We start from the raw sequence: 14,123 nt of genomic DNA on the forward strand, positions 1-14,123 counted from the left end.
CAATTATTGCCTGATTGTGCCGGTGCCACTGCCCATAGAGACATCCAACTTTCTGCCCAAAATCTCGTCCTGTTTCGGTTTTGCTTTCGCCACCATATTTGTTGTTGTGCCTCGTAGCCAGCCTCTCCACCCCGCTCCCGCCTCCCAGCTGCTCCTCCCTCCCACTGACTGATAAGGCTCCTCCCGGTGGCAGTAGTGCTGTGACCGTTCTGTCTCTCTGAGAAGCGGTCGCTCCCCACGCTCCCCACGCTCCCTGCCTGGATATCGAAGCGCTTTGCTTGCACTGCCTGCTAAGAATTTTGTGCCTGGGTATCGTAGCGCTTTGTCCGCTTTACTTGTCAAGAATTGCTGCCTGCTATTGCTCACTGCTGCTGCTCGCATTTTAATCTCTGCAAATTCATTTATTATTGGAGCGCTCGCATTGCCTGATTTTAAAATTACCAATTATTGCCTGATTGTGCCGGTGCCACTGCTCATAGCAACATCCAACTTTCTGCCCCAATCTCATCCTGTTTCGGTTTTGCTTTTGCCGCCATATTTGTTGTTGTGCCTCGTAGCCAGCCTCTCCACCCCGCTCCCACCTCCCAGCTGCTCCTCCCTCCTACTGACTGATAAGGCTCGTCCCGGTGGCAGTAGCGCTGTGACCGTTCTGTCTCTCTGAGAAGCGGTCGCTCCCCATGCTCCCTGCCTGGATATCGAAGCTTTTTGCCTGCACTGCCTGCTAAGAATTGGTGCCTGGGTATCGTAGCGCTTTGTTCGCTTTACTTGTCTAGAATTGCTGCCTGCTATTGCTCACTGCTGCTGCTCGCATTTAAATCTGTGCAAATTCATTTATTATTGGAGCGCTCGCATTGCCTGATTTTAAAATTACCAATTATTGCCTGATTGTGCCGTTGCCACTGCCCATAGCGACATCCACCTTTCTGCCCCCAATCTCGTCCTGTTTCGGTTTTGCTTTCGCCGCCATATTTGTTGTTGTGCCTCGTAGCCAGCCTCTCCACCCCGCTCCCGCCTCCCAGCTGCTCCTCCCTCGCTCCGCCCCCCTCCACTATCTACATATGTCAATGCAACAGACACGCAGCGTTCACGTGCAGCGGATGCGCCCCATGCGCGCCGAATGTGCGCCAATGGTAAGCCCGTCTACGCCCGTCCGCGCCTGGACAGCGCCCAGCGCCAGACCCCCTGGCCCCCACAAAATCCACTCCTCCCGCATAACGTATGCCGCTGCAACCCTCTCAGCCCTTAACCCCGGTAGACCACCAAACTGCCACCAAGCCGCCCCAGGACACACCCATGGACCCTTCCCTTGCCACTCCTGCAAGTTCGACTGCATCAAGACCCATACCAAATCCACAAACTCCAAACGGAGCTCCGACACTAACCCCCTCAAGTGCATCCTGCTCAACACCCGCTCGGTCCACAGACACGCCATTGAACTTTGGAACCTACTCGACACCACAATGCCGGACGTCGCCTTCCTTACAGAAACCAGGATGAACGCCTCATCAGCACCCGACTTTGCCATAGCCATCCCGGACGGCTACAAGATAATCCGAAAGCACCGCTCCAACCAAACAGGAGGTGGCATCGCCATCGTCCATAAGAACACCATCCGCATCACGACCAGTTCCGACGATAACCTCGCTACCGCCGAACACCTTCACTTCCAGATCCACACCGACCCCAAGACCACACTCAGAGGCACCCTCATCTACAGGCCACCAGGACCCCGCACACAGTTCAGCGAAGACATCACCGACTTCATCAGCCCACAAGCCCTACCCTCTGAGGACTACATTCTATTGGGAGACCTCAACTTCCACCTGGAAAAAAACAACGACAGCAACACCACCACCCTTCTAGACAACCTCGCCAATCTTGGACTCAAACAACTTGTTCACACCCCCACCCACTATGCCGGGCACACGCTCGACCCAATCTTCACCTCCAGCAAGCACATCTCCTTCAATCACACCACAGCTCTCCATTGGCCGGACCACAGTTGCGTTCACTTCAACTTCAAAAAGACTATGACCCACAACCACCCACAACGAATTACCCACCGAAACTGGAACAAAATTACCACCGACCAACTCTTCACATCGCTTCACCAAAACCCTCCTGCACTATCACCCAAACCTTGCAGCTATCAACCTCACACAATGGATCACCCACAGCGCTGACGATTTACCACCCTTGAAAAAACATCAAATCAAGCAAGTTAGCAAAAAAGCCCCCTGGTTCAACGATGACCTTAAGGAATCCAAGAAGTTCTGTCGCACCCTCGAGAAAGCCTGGAGAAAAAACCCAACCACTGACAACCTGGCCACCATCAAGAACGCCACCCGCAAACACCACCAACTGATCCGATCCACCAAGAAATCAGCATTTAAGGATCAACTTGACAACAACGCCCACAACAGCAAGGAACTATTCAACATCGTCAAAGAATTTACCAATCCCACCGCCGGCACCAATGTCATCACTCCCTCCCAAGACCTCTGCAACTCCCTAGCCTCATTCTTCCACAACAAAATCGCTGACATACATAACGGTTTTGAAAACCAGTCCGGAGACCAGTCCACTCCACCCACCTCCAAACTAAATCCCCCCTCTCACAACCTTTGCGCCTGGAACCCAATCACCACTGAAGACACCATCCGCCTGATGAACTCCATCCACTCAGGAACACCAACCGACCCATGTCCCCACCACATTTTCAACGAAGCAGACTCCATTATCGCTCCCTATCTCCGAGACGTCATCAACTGCTCCCTCAACTTCGCTACCTTCCCGGAAAGCAGGAAACATGCCAAACTCAGCGCCCTTCTGAAGAAACCCACTGCAGACCCCACTGAACTTAAGAACTACCGACCCATCTCGCACCTCACATTCCCTGCCAAAGTCATTGAGAAAGCCATCAACAATCAGCTCGCCGCCTTCCTCGAATCCAACAAATCCCTCGACCCCTCACAGTCCGGCTTCCGAGCCAAACCCAGCACCGAGACCGCCCTCATCACAGACGACATTCGAACACTACTGGACAACGGATAAACAGTTGCCCTCATCCTACTTTACTTCTCCGCAGCCTTCGACACAGTCTGTCATAGCACCCTTATACAACGCCTCAACAATGTCGGAATACAAGGAAAACCGTTGGACTGGATCATCTCGTTCCTCGCCGGAAGAACCCAGAGAGTCCACCTCCCTCTTTAGATCAGAGGCCACCAAAGTCATCTGCGGCGTTCCACAAGGATCATCACTAAGTCCCACCCTCTTCAACGTATACATGAGTCCCCTTGCATCCATCGCGCGCCAACACAACCTCAACATCATCTCCTACGCAGACGACACCCAGCTGATCCTCTCCCTCTCCAAAGACCCAAACACCGCCAAAACCAACTTACACAAAGGAATGAAAGATGTAGCCGAGTGGATGAAGAACAGCTGTTTAAAACTGAACTCGGACAAAACGGAAGTCCTCATCTTAGGTTCATGCCCCTCTGCCTGGGACGACTCATGGACGACTCATGGTGGCCACCGGCCCTGGGAACAGCACCCATACCTACGGACCACGCACGTAACCTGGGCTTCATCCTGGACTCCTCCCTCTCGATGATGAAGTCAACGCCGTCTCATCATCATGCTTCAACATCCTACGCATGCTCAAAAAAATCTTCCATTGGATCCCCACCGAAACAAGTAAGTCGGTCACCCACGCACTGGTCACAAGGCGACTGGACTACGGAAACACCCTTTATGCCGGAACCACAGCCAAACTACAGAAAAAACTCCAACGCATCCAAAACGCCTCAGCCAGACTCATACTAGACATCCCCCACCAAGCTCACATTTCTGGTCACCTGAAAGACCTCCACTGGTTCCCCGTCAACAAGAGAATAATGTTCCGTCTCCTCACCCACGCACACAAAGCCCTCTACGACCTAGGACCCGAATGCCTCAACACGCTCCTGTCCTTTTACACCCCCACCCGCCAACTACGATCGTCCAATCAAGCCCTCGCCGCATAGATCCACCATGGAGGGAAGATCCTTCTCCTACATAGCGGCCAAAACCTGGAATTCTCTCCCCACCCACCTCCGCCTTACACAGAACCACCTTTCCTTCTGAAAACAACTAAAAACTTGGATATTAGATAAGTAAAGTACCCCCCTCCCTCTAGCGCCTTGAGACCCTCTGGGTGAGTAGTGCGCTATACAAATGTTAAACTTGAAACTTGAAACATGGGGGCCAAGGGTAAGGTCTTCCAAAAGGAAACGGCTGCTCGTAACAGAGCTAACATTTTACGGTGGTTTTCCTCGTACAGGTCCTCGGGTGAATGATATAATCTCACCCCTAGATATCGAGGTGTGACAGCGCTCCATCTGATCATTTGGGGTCCTACCAGTATCTCCAATGGGGCCAGATGGGGGCTCAGGGGAAAGACCGTCGATTTTTCCCAGTTGACCTTAATTCCTGAGACTTCTGCGTAGCTTTGCAATATGTCCCAGATCTGCGTTAGATCACTTGTGATATCCTTCAAATATATCAGGAGGTCATCAGCATGTAACAATACGCTGTGTACCGTGTCTGCATTTGGAATGCCCCAGGCCTCCCCTCCTTGTCTCAACCACCAGGGCAAAGTGGAGGGGGGACAGGGGGCAACCCTGTCTCGTCCCACGCTCCACCTGAATTTGATTTGAGAAGTACTTCCCCACTCTCACCCTGGTGTTAAGGTTCCTGTAGAATAGTTGCGTGTATGCATTTACATTCGGGCCAGCACACACTTTACGGAGAACTGCTAAGATATATGACAATAGCTATGTATCAAAGGCCTTTTCGAGGTCCAATATAAGGCATGCAGCACGTGGGAATTAGTTCCATGCACTATCCTGTACATGGTAGAGCCTACCTAGGTTCTGCCACACGCTTCCCCTAGGGGGGAACCCATTCTGGTTTGGGTGGATCATTTGAGGCAGAAACTGGGTATATCGATCGGCCAGTATCTTCGCCAGAATCTTACAATCCACGTTGAGTAACGTTATAGGTCTATATGATGCAGGGAGAGTGGGGACCCTGTGTGGTTTTAGAAAGGTTACCAGGGTGGACTCCCTGACTGATCCCGGGAGCTCCCCTCTCTGCAGTGCGTCCTCATACATAGCAACAAGTCTGGGGGTCAATTGTCTCGAGAAAGTGGAATAATATTCGAGGGGAAAGCCGTCCATTCCCAGCGCCTTGCGTCATGCCAGGGCTCGGATCATGTGAGTGATGTCTGGGGATTTTATCTTAGCTTCCAATGCCTTTCCTTCCTCCGGCGGAATCTTGGGCAATGACAAGGAGTGAAAATACTGGTCTAACACTAGTGGTGAGACCGGTGGCGGGGTTCGATAGATTCCTGCATAATAGTCGCGAAAGATGCCCAGGATATCTGTTTGTGACTGCTTAAGTTCGCCCTCCGCATCCAGCAGTGCTGTGACGGGTTGCAAATCAGTGTCTTGTTTCGCGAGCCAGGCTAAAAGTGTACCCGCCCTATTCCCATCCCGATGTACCCGGGCCGCATACATTCTGAAACTATACTTGTGCATGTCCCTTTCCATTTACGCAAATGTCGTTTTTGCTGCCGCCACCTGTTCGGGGGTTGCATCCCCCTCAATCTATGCTCTCCGTTAGGTCCGCTAGACGGGTTTCCGCAGCCTGCAATGCCTGCTCTAGTACTTTTCTCACTCTCACTATGTGTTGAATGCAGTGTCCCCTTGCCTCTACTTTGAACACATCTTCTTCCACCAATCGAGTTAATGCTGTGCCTGCGTTCAGTGTAAAGTGTTCCTGTATGTGTTTGCCATGTATTTGAAAGAAAATCTGATCTGTGGGGCATTCTTGGGGTAGTTTCCACGTAGGTACTGAGGGGTGTGGTGCTCTCTATCTGAGGAGTACCGTGTGTTCGTCATGAACCAACAGGACTCTACCTATACAATCAGTAGGCTATATCTGGGGTAGCATCACAGCCGAGCAAAGGAATCTGTCCATTCTCACTCTTAAATTGTGTGAGGCGGAGAAGAATGAGTATTCCTTGGCGTTTGTTTTTTTTTCCCACCACGCATCGACTAGTGCCCAGCGGGTTACCCAGTTCTTGAAGTGTTCTGTGTGTTTCAATGTGGGTGATTGTGTTGTGGGGGGTGGGACCTGTACAATAAACAAGAAAGTCTCCACTCAAAATAAATCAAGAAGGTGCTAATAAAGTCATCAAAATAGCAATTGCCCTCCCGGAAGGTAATCAATAAACACAATTCTGGAATATATCCATAAATAACTTTTAATCAATATTCCATAAATGTACAAATAATTAATTTTTGTCAATGCAAAATCACAAGAAAAAAGTTAATAGAAGATACACCCCACAGCAACAATCATTCACACACCAACTCGTATTCCTCAATCACTCAGTCACATCGGTCCTGATCCTAGGGGTACCAAGCAATAAATTAAAGTGCTTCAGTCTACAGAGGGTACTGAACCAGAGCTCCTAATAATAAACAAAAAAAGGACCGATATAATTCCTGCAATGAATGTGTTTCATCTAAACAGTAACACAAACTCAAAATAGAAAAATTGTAGAAACAATGGCAGAATAAATAAAGTAAATTGATGTTAAACAAATGAAATCAGAACAATAAATTACAAATAAGGGGGAAGAGACAATAAAGGGTTCAGTCCAACATCTTTTTCTTCTGTAGTAGTGCCGACGTACATTTCAGTGTATGACCTATATCAGGTCTCACCTTCCTCAGGGCAGAGACAAGCGTGGGGGGTATCTGTAAGTCAGTAGTAAGCTTACACGTAAAGGCCTGTGCTCAGACAATAGGAGCTAGCAATGCAGGTAGTCATTGGAAAACATAATGGACACAGTATGACGAAAGGTCAACAATCACACAGTGTCCATGTTGTCCTTTGGGATCAAGCGTGTACACAAAAAAGTCCCGAGGGCGGGGGTCCAAGAACTAGAAAAACTAGCTAGAGGCTTAACTCGGGATAGCTGTTCTCGGCGTCCAGCACTAGCTGATCATAATTAGGGCCCGGATACAGATAAAGAGATAACGATGTTCCAGAGGCTCAGGGGGGTGTGACCTGTCCAGCTCTACATTTAGGACACAATTATAGTCCCCTCCCAACAACCATGGTATTGCTGTGTGTTGTGCTAACGCTCCAGTAAGGCGGGCACCAATATTGCTCTTGCTCTATATTGGGGGCATAAAGGCTTCCGATACAATAGTTCTCTACACTCAAGGTGACCCACCAATAGGGAATACCTGCCCTCCTTATCTACTAGCCTGGATTGTTCCCGAAAGGGGGTCCCAGGTCTGATCCAGATTATGGCCCCTCTGGCAAAGGCGGAGTAGGTTGGGCACAGACAATCCCCCGCCATCTACTGCGTATGCGTTCAACCTCTACTGCCGTTAGGTGTGTCTCCTGAAGGAGACCATCTGCGCTTGCTGATGCTTGATATAGGCTTAGATCACATATCGTTTGCGTGCTGTGTGCATACCTCTGCAATTGAGTGTGATTACTTTCAGGTCTGTGTTAGGGGTCCTACTCCAAATTACACAGAGTATTGGGACTATGGGCTGCTCGGTGCGATGCCCCTAGTATCACACACTCCACCCTCCCAGCCAAATGCCTGTTTCTACTATCCAACTTTGTTGTCTGCATGTTGTGCAAGCCCACCCCTGGGGAAATTAAGTAACAAGGAAATGGGGGGGGGATAACTTAAATCCATGGGAAATTGTCCCAACTAACAGGACCTATCCGTCGAGGAGATACGTCCAAACTGCAGAGCATGTGCTAACACTAGTTCCTTCCATAAAGAGGAGGGGGTAGCCTGCCGCCTTTTGTCGTTATCGCCACTGCGGCCCGCACATTGCCTACGTTGAAATGGTCCTTAATTACTTTCTGGGTAGTAGCCGCCTACCGGTGTGGTCTAGTAGCCAGTCCGGGGCCTTGGGCCCACAAGTTCAGTAGTGGTCATTGGGGGTAACCTTTCAATTTTTGGTTGGTGTCCTCTGTTCTGGACGGCATGCGGTCTCCGAAGAATTCCCCTGTGGTGTGTCGGGGAGTGTCAAATCAAGGTGTCTGCCGTCTGAGGAGTTACCACCGGCGGCGTCGCTGAGTGTTGATGTCACTACCCTCCTCCTCCGAGGTGAAGATGTGTGGGCCCCTCTCTCCATGTGAGCTGTCTCCCGTGGGCCCCAGCCCTGCCACCGCCTGAAGCGCCCTCCGGCGTTCCACGATGATTTGCGTAAGATCGCGAGCTGAGCTGAGTAAACCGACCCCGAGGCTTGCGCTTTCCCGAGGTTGTTCACACCTGACAGATGCTGTTCGATCCAGGTGCTAGCTTCCGCAGGGTCGGTGAAAAAGTATGTGGTCGCGTCATGCATGATCTTGTGCGAGCCGGAAATAGAAGCGCGTATTGGACATTTTTGTGGGGCAGAGTGCATTTGACTGCCAAGAACGTGGCTCGGTGCTGCTGGACCACCCGGGAATAATCTGAGAATAGCATGACCTGCTTGTCCTCCACTCGCAGTACTCCTTGATGTCTTGCTGCTCGAGGGATGGTATCTCTATCTTGAAAGTGAAGCAGTTTTAGGATGAATGGTCTGGGTGACGACCCTGGGGGTGGCCTACGGGCCGGCACTCGATGCGCCCTTTCGATAGCGAAGAATGGGGTCAAGTCTCTTGCCAACGTGAACTCCGCGATCCATGTTGCTATGTAACTGAGAGGGTCGGTCCCTTCGACTCCTTCCAGGAGATTGATGATACGGATATTACTCCTCCCGGACCGCCCCTCCAAATCATCTGTTCTGGTCTCCAAGATCTTCACCCACGCCTGTAAGTCTTTCAGGATGTCTTGTTGTTGTTGTAAATAAGGTTCCATAGTGTTTAGCACTTGTTCACCTTGTTTTAATTTGTCTGCAAGCTTCCTGTGGTCGTCTCTGAGCAGGTTGATGTCCATGGCTAATTCCACAAATTTCTATTCTATGATGATGACACTTGATTGCTCAATTGCTGCTAAGACTTTGTCGAGTTTGCTCGACATTGAGTCTGGGCCCGTGGCCTCTCCTCCGGGTTGTTTGCTGGCTGGCGTCGGGGACATTGTTCTTGGGGGTCCCGGAGTCTGCGCTGTACCCGTCACACGTTGTCGCCACATGTTGGCCAAGTCTCGTGCTTGCGGCCACTGGGGGAACCTCTGCCTCTCTCCTCACTGCCAGCTTTCTGAACGCTTGCAGCTTGGGTAGGCTCCCACCTTAACCCAAAGGGATCTTTCAACACCTCAGCTTATGTATATCCTCAGAGCTGTGCAGGGTCCCACCGGTAATTTCCCCAGAGTCTTCCGGACTGCGACCCGGTGGGCTCGATAGGGAGTCACAGGGCCACCACTCACCCCATTGGTCCTGCACTTGCTGCAGTCGGTGAGGGCCCACCGGTAGGCCTGGCCCCGTTCAAGTGGCTCTAGAGGCGGGGGTCCCGCCGCCCAGTATGAGGCATCCTAGTCAATGCAATGCTCGTTTGTGCACTCCCTCCGTGTGCCACACCAGGTACGCACCCCACCTAGGGTCAATGGGGATCAGGGCTACCACCAGTAATACGGACCACCTAGATGCTCAGGTGTGCTCAAATGTCTTTCACTATCCAGGTCGCTGATGCGCTCCCATACACCGGCTTGCTGCACCAGTTAAATTGGGGGGGTCCCAGTTGTAGAGTGGCTATAATCAATATTCCCTGTTGTGCTTATCCTGCCAGATCCCCCTCATGTAGCTCGCCACCATGCTTGGACGCCTCTCACACCCTCCCCAGCGTGCCTCGAGGACCAGCGCCGTGCCTGGGGAGGGGATAGGATCCCGTTGTGTCCCTTCGCGTGGGTTCGCTGTTACAGATGGTCGGGCCCCCCACGTGCGAAGCTCCCGGTGTCAGGGGGAGCTCGCTGACAGTCACTGCTGCACCCTCACCTCACATCTTCTCCTCTCTGTCCGCTTGGGAGCCACCGGGTCCTCATCTGGGCACTCCCCCTTGCCCCAGTGTCTACGCTAGGCTGGCCCCCCACGGCACCGCATCAACTGCCTCGGGTTCACTCAGGGTCCGCCTGCTGCCGCCATGATGCAGGCACAGCCGCGACCCCCTCAGCCAGCAACCTTGCACACTCCACCTCGGCCGCCACCATTCACCGGAGCAAGAACTGCACAGACGGCCCAGGTGGGATCGCCCCTTACTCTCCACCAGATGCTCTGACACTTGCCCAGGAACTCTCAGAGCTCTGCGGGCGCTGCCATTTTGTCGATGTGGCTTCAGTCCCAGCAGAACCCCGGGCGCCATCGCGTGTATCTTTCCTGCTGTGTCCTCGGGCTAGGCTGATATCTCTCACTGGCATCCGGGGCTCAGCAGCCAATTTCCAAGTGTAGCTGTGTGGGGCCGAGCAGTCTCCCTCATCTGCCCTGGCTCAATCTAGGGAGCTTTCAGAGCCCGCTGGGCGCCACCATTTTGCCAAAGCAGCCCTGGCGGAGCTCTCAGCACCATCGCGTGGACCCCCGCGACCGTGCCCTTACGCCTGTGGGAACTCCCCACAGTCAGCTGAGTCTCGGCAGCCGTTCCCAGCAGGTAGGGATGTTATTTCGGCATATTTGGCCGAAAAATCGCGGGCCGAAGAGCAGAGCTCTACAGAAGCACTGCTGACATCTTGGTCTGATTGGCTACGTCCCCCCATCATTTTTCAGCACGTTAATGACTTTTTCTTCATTTATGTTCCCTGTTTTTCAGAAAATTAGTTTGAGAATGTTCTTAGTGGATTAATTTTATTTTGGTGTTGTCTTGAATTCAACACACATTTGTCTAGGGAAGAGCTTATGGATTTAGGCCATAGTTTCCTGGGGTTTAGCTGTGTTTCTCTTTTAAGTATGTGTTTATCTACCACAAGGTTGGTTTATCAGTTTAGTGGGGTACCTCTTGCTAAATTAAACAAAATCAAAATCTATCACCAATTCACATCTCTACACCTAATGTGGGCTTTCACTGCAGCATTTACTTTTCTCTCTGTGTATTTTTACTTTAATATTGTGCAGCAAAAGGGAGTTTGCATTTAGCTGTGTAATGCATCCAAAGGTGAGTAATTATCACAAAAGTAATTCTCCTTGTGAGATATCAAACCAGAATCCAATATTTTCTCTAATGTTTTACATGTAAATGTGATTTTTGCTCCTAAATGTGTATTTGCAGCTAGTAGAGTCTCTATACTCAAGTTGATTTTGAAGCTTAATTTGATTTGTCACTAAATGTAATTTCCCAACTAAGGACCTAATTTCGATGTTGGGCGATCAACACTATTGCACTTTTGGGACCGACCAATCTACTATCGGCGGTCCTGATACCGCAATTACAATGTGACCACATATGGTCCGGTCGTATACTCCCATTTGTCTATGGGAGCTTGTGCTGCGGCTGTTAACCAGCCGTAGCACAAGCTCCCTTAGACAAATGGGAGAATCTGTTCATCCCTGTACCGTGTGGCAGGCACCTAAGGGTACCTGACACACTGTGCAGGAATTAACAGGGAAGCACCATAGGTGCCCTCTTGGCCACCAACTGGAGGTCAGAGTGTGAAAGGGGCCCTGTTAGGGGCCCCCAATTTCACTTTCCGACAGGCTTTCCATGTCAGAAAGCCAGACATGGAAAAACTTTCAGAAACTGACATTGTAAACACTACTGCATAAACACCATCCAAAGGGTTTACGGGCAGAGCTCCAACTGGCCGACCGGATCCTTGGAATCCAGCCGGAACAACCGTCTGGTGTCACTTTCGACCACCAGCATCCTAATGCGGCGGTCAAAACGAAAACTGCAATGATACTCGGAATACCTCATGACCTGCGGTCGGAGGCTTTTTTTTTGCACCTGTATATGATTTTACCTCTACGGGTAATACCTAAAGCTTCTTACTTTGCACAGTGATGATTTTGCCATTAACATCAGTTTTATAGCTAAATGTGAGTTGTGGTTGCAGATTAGTTGTTTCTACTAGATGCTGGTTTTGGCTCCTGTGTTTTCACAATCGTTTTGCTATTACAACAAGAGTGATTTTAGATGGGAATGTTTGCTTCTTCCTGAAAGTATATTCACACTCCTGATATTGTTGAAACAAGTGATATGTCTAACTTAAGGCCTCATTATGATGACTGTCAGAAAGCAAACTGACAGTTCCCTTGTTGGAATTGGTTCTGACCGGCTCGCTTTCGGCGAGTCCGACTGACAGATTATGATGTTTCCTAACACCGTTCGGAAAGTCTCCCATTGTCTTCAATGTGAGCCTGTGTTCTGACCGACAACACTGGCTCCCATTGAAAAAAGGGGTGGTCGTGGAAAACCTTGCATCCTGTTGCAAACTCACCATGTAGCCTGCTACAATGTCCAAAGTTTGGAGGCCTCAGGGTGAAAAAGGGCCTGCTACCAGCACCCAAAGCCAGTTTCCGACAGCTGTTCCGTGTCAGACAGACCGGTTCAAAAATGCTGTCAAAATCTGACATCGTAATACGTCAGTCAGAAGTGTGGTCCGTAGAGCTGTACGATTCGGCTTTGACCAACTCTGAGTATCCAAATGACGGTCAGAACCGATTCGGAATGACCGAACAGTTACTTTTCCATTATAATGTGTCCGTCCAAAATGTTTCCGGGTCGGTTGCAAACATAGATTCTGTCACAGTTTAGGAGATTTTGACTGCCATTCAGAGCCTTTCAGACTGACATAGTAATGAGGCCCAGACGTGTGATAATATCAGAAGGGCCTTGGTAACAAGGTGCCTGGATTAGTAGTCAAAAGGCTACAATATGTGATTCCAGCTGTTATCCCTGGAGAGAACTACTGAAAGTGGGGAATAGTCAAAGGGACCTGAATCTTTATCATAGGATTGTCAGCAAAACTAGATCATTGTCATAAACCTGTGCCAAAGTCTGAACATTAGCATCAGATGAAAACTGAAATTAGGAAAAATAATCAAGGGTAAAATAGATTTAGGAAGATAAAATACCAGTCATCACAACATTAGTGGTTGTAGTGATTCTGTTAAGATGTTATAATGTACAGGAAGCAAAGGAACATATTAAATCTCCCTACCGACATAAAGACCATAAAGTCAGACTCCATTTTGAGCAGGCCAAGACTTCATTTTCTGACTGATCATCGGCTGTCTGTCTTAGACCTAGATACCATATTTACTTATCTTTTATGGAACATGTGAATGTGTCAAATCATCTACACAATGGCATAGAGAAAATACCTAATGAGATATTAGTCTGGGACAAGTGCCTTGTTATCTGTATTTTAATGCCATATAGTGGATACAATATAAACAATGGTCCTAGATTTAAATATTTGAACCATACTGGCTTATACTAATATGTACAGGTTATGTTAGGAATTTAATTGCAATTCCCCTCAAATTTCCTATGTAAGATAGGACCGCTGGTCAATAGTATAAAAGGCTCCTCAAGTGGCCATTTAGTTGGAGAAGTCCTTTACCCCAATGGTTCACACAAGACACTGCCAAAGACCCTGATAGAGACTTCCAGATTACTATACTGCCACAGCATCCATTTCTAAACTGAGGACTGGCACCAAGCCAAGTCTGAGAGGAGAGAATGAGACCAGATGATGTGTGGTTTCCTTTTGAGGGAACTCTATCTCCCAGCTACAGACAATTACAGCTTCTTGCTGTAAACAGGTATGCAGTGTGCTGAATTCTCAAAAAAAACTCATGGTTAATCTAAGTTAAGCTGCTCCATGTACATATAGCTCATAAAAGTAGTCTTTAGGGTTCTGGGTTGCAAAATGTCATTGCGTCTATTTGAGGAATGTTCATATGTTTCTCCTTGTTAGTAAAATGCATCAGTGCTGTTTTGGAAATATTCAGTGTGGTTATTTTACATGATCTAGGCAAGATAACAAGACTGTTTAAATAAAAGCTTTTTAAGCATGAAGTCCGTTATCTTAGTGCATTACCTGTGTGATAGTCTAAAGAACAACATTGAGTTTGACTTTACACTGTGACTCTGATCCTTTTTTGAGGGACTGTAAGTAACCCAGA

This window comes from Lissotriton vulgaris, chromosome 4_1 (assembly GCF_964263255.1).
Source record: "Lissotriton vulgaris chromosome 4_1, aLisVul1.2, whole genome shotgun sequence".
NCBI classification, from domain to species: domain Eukaryota; kingdom Metazoa; phylum Chordata; class Amphibia; order Caudata; family Salamandridae; genus Lissotriton; species Lissotriton vulgaris.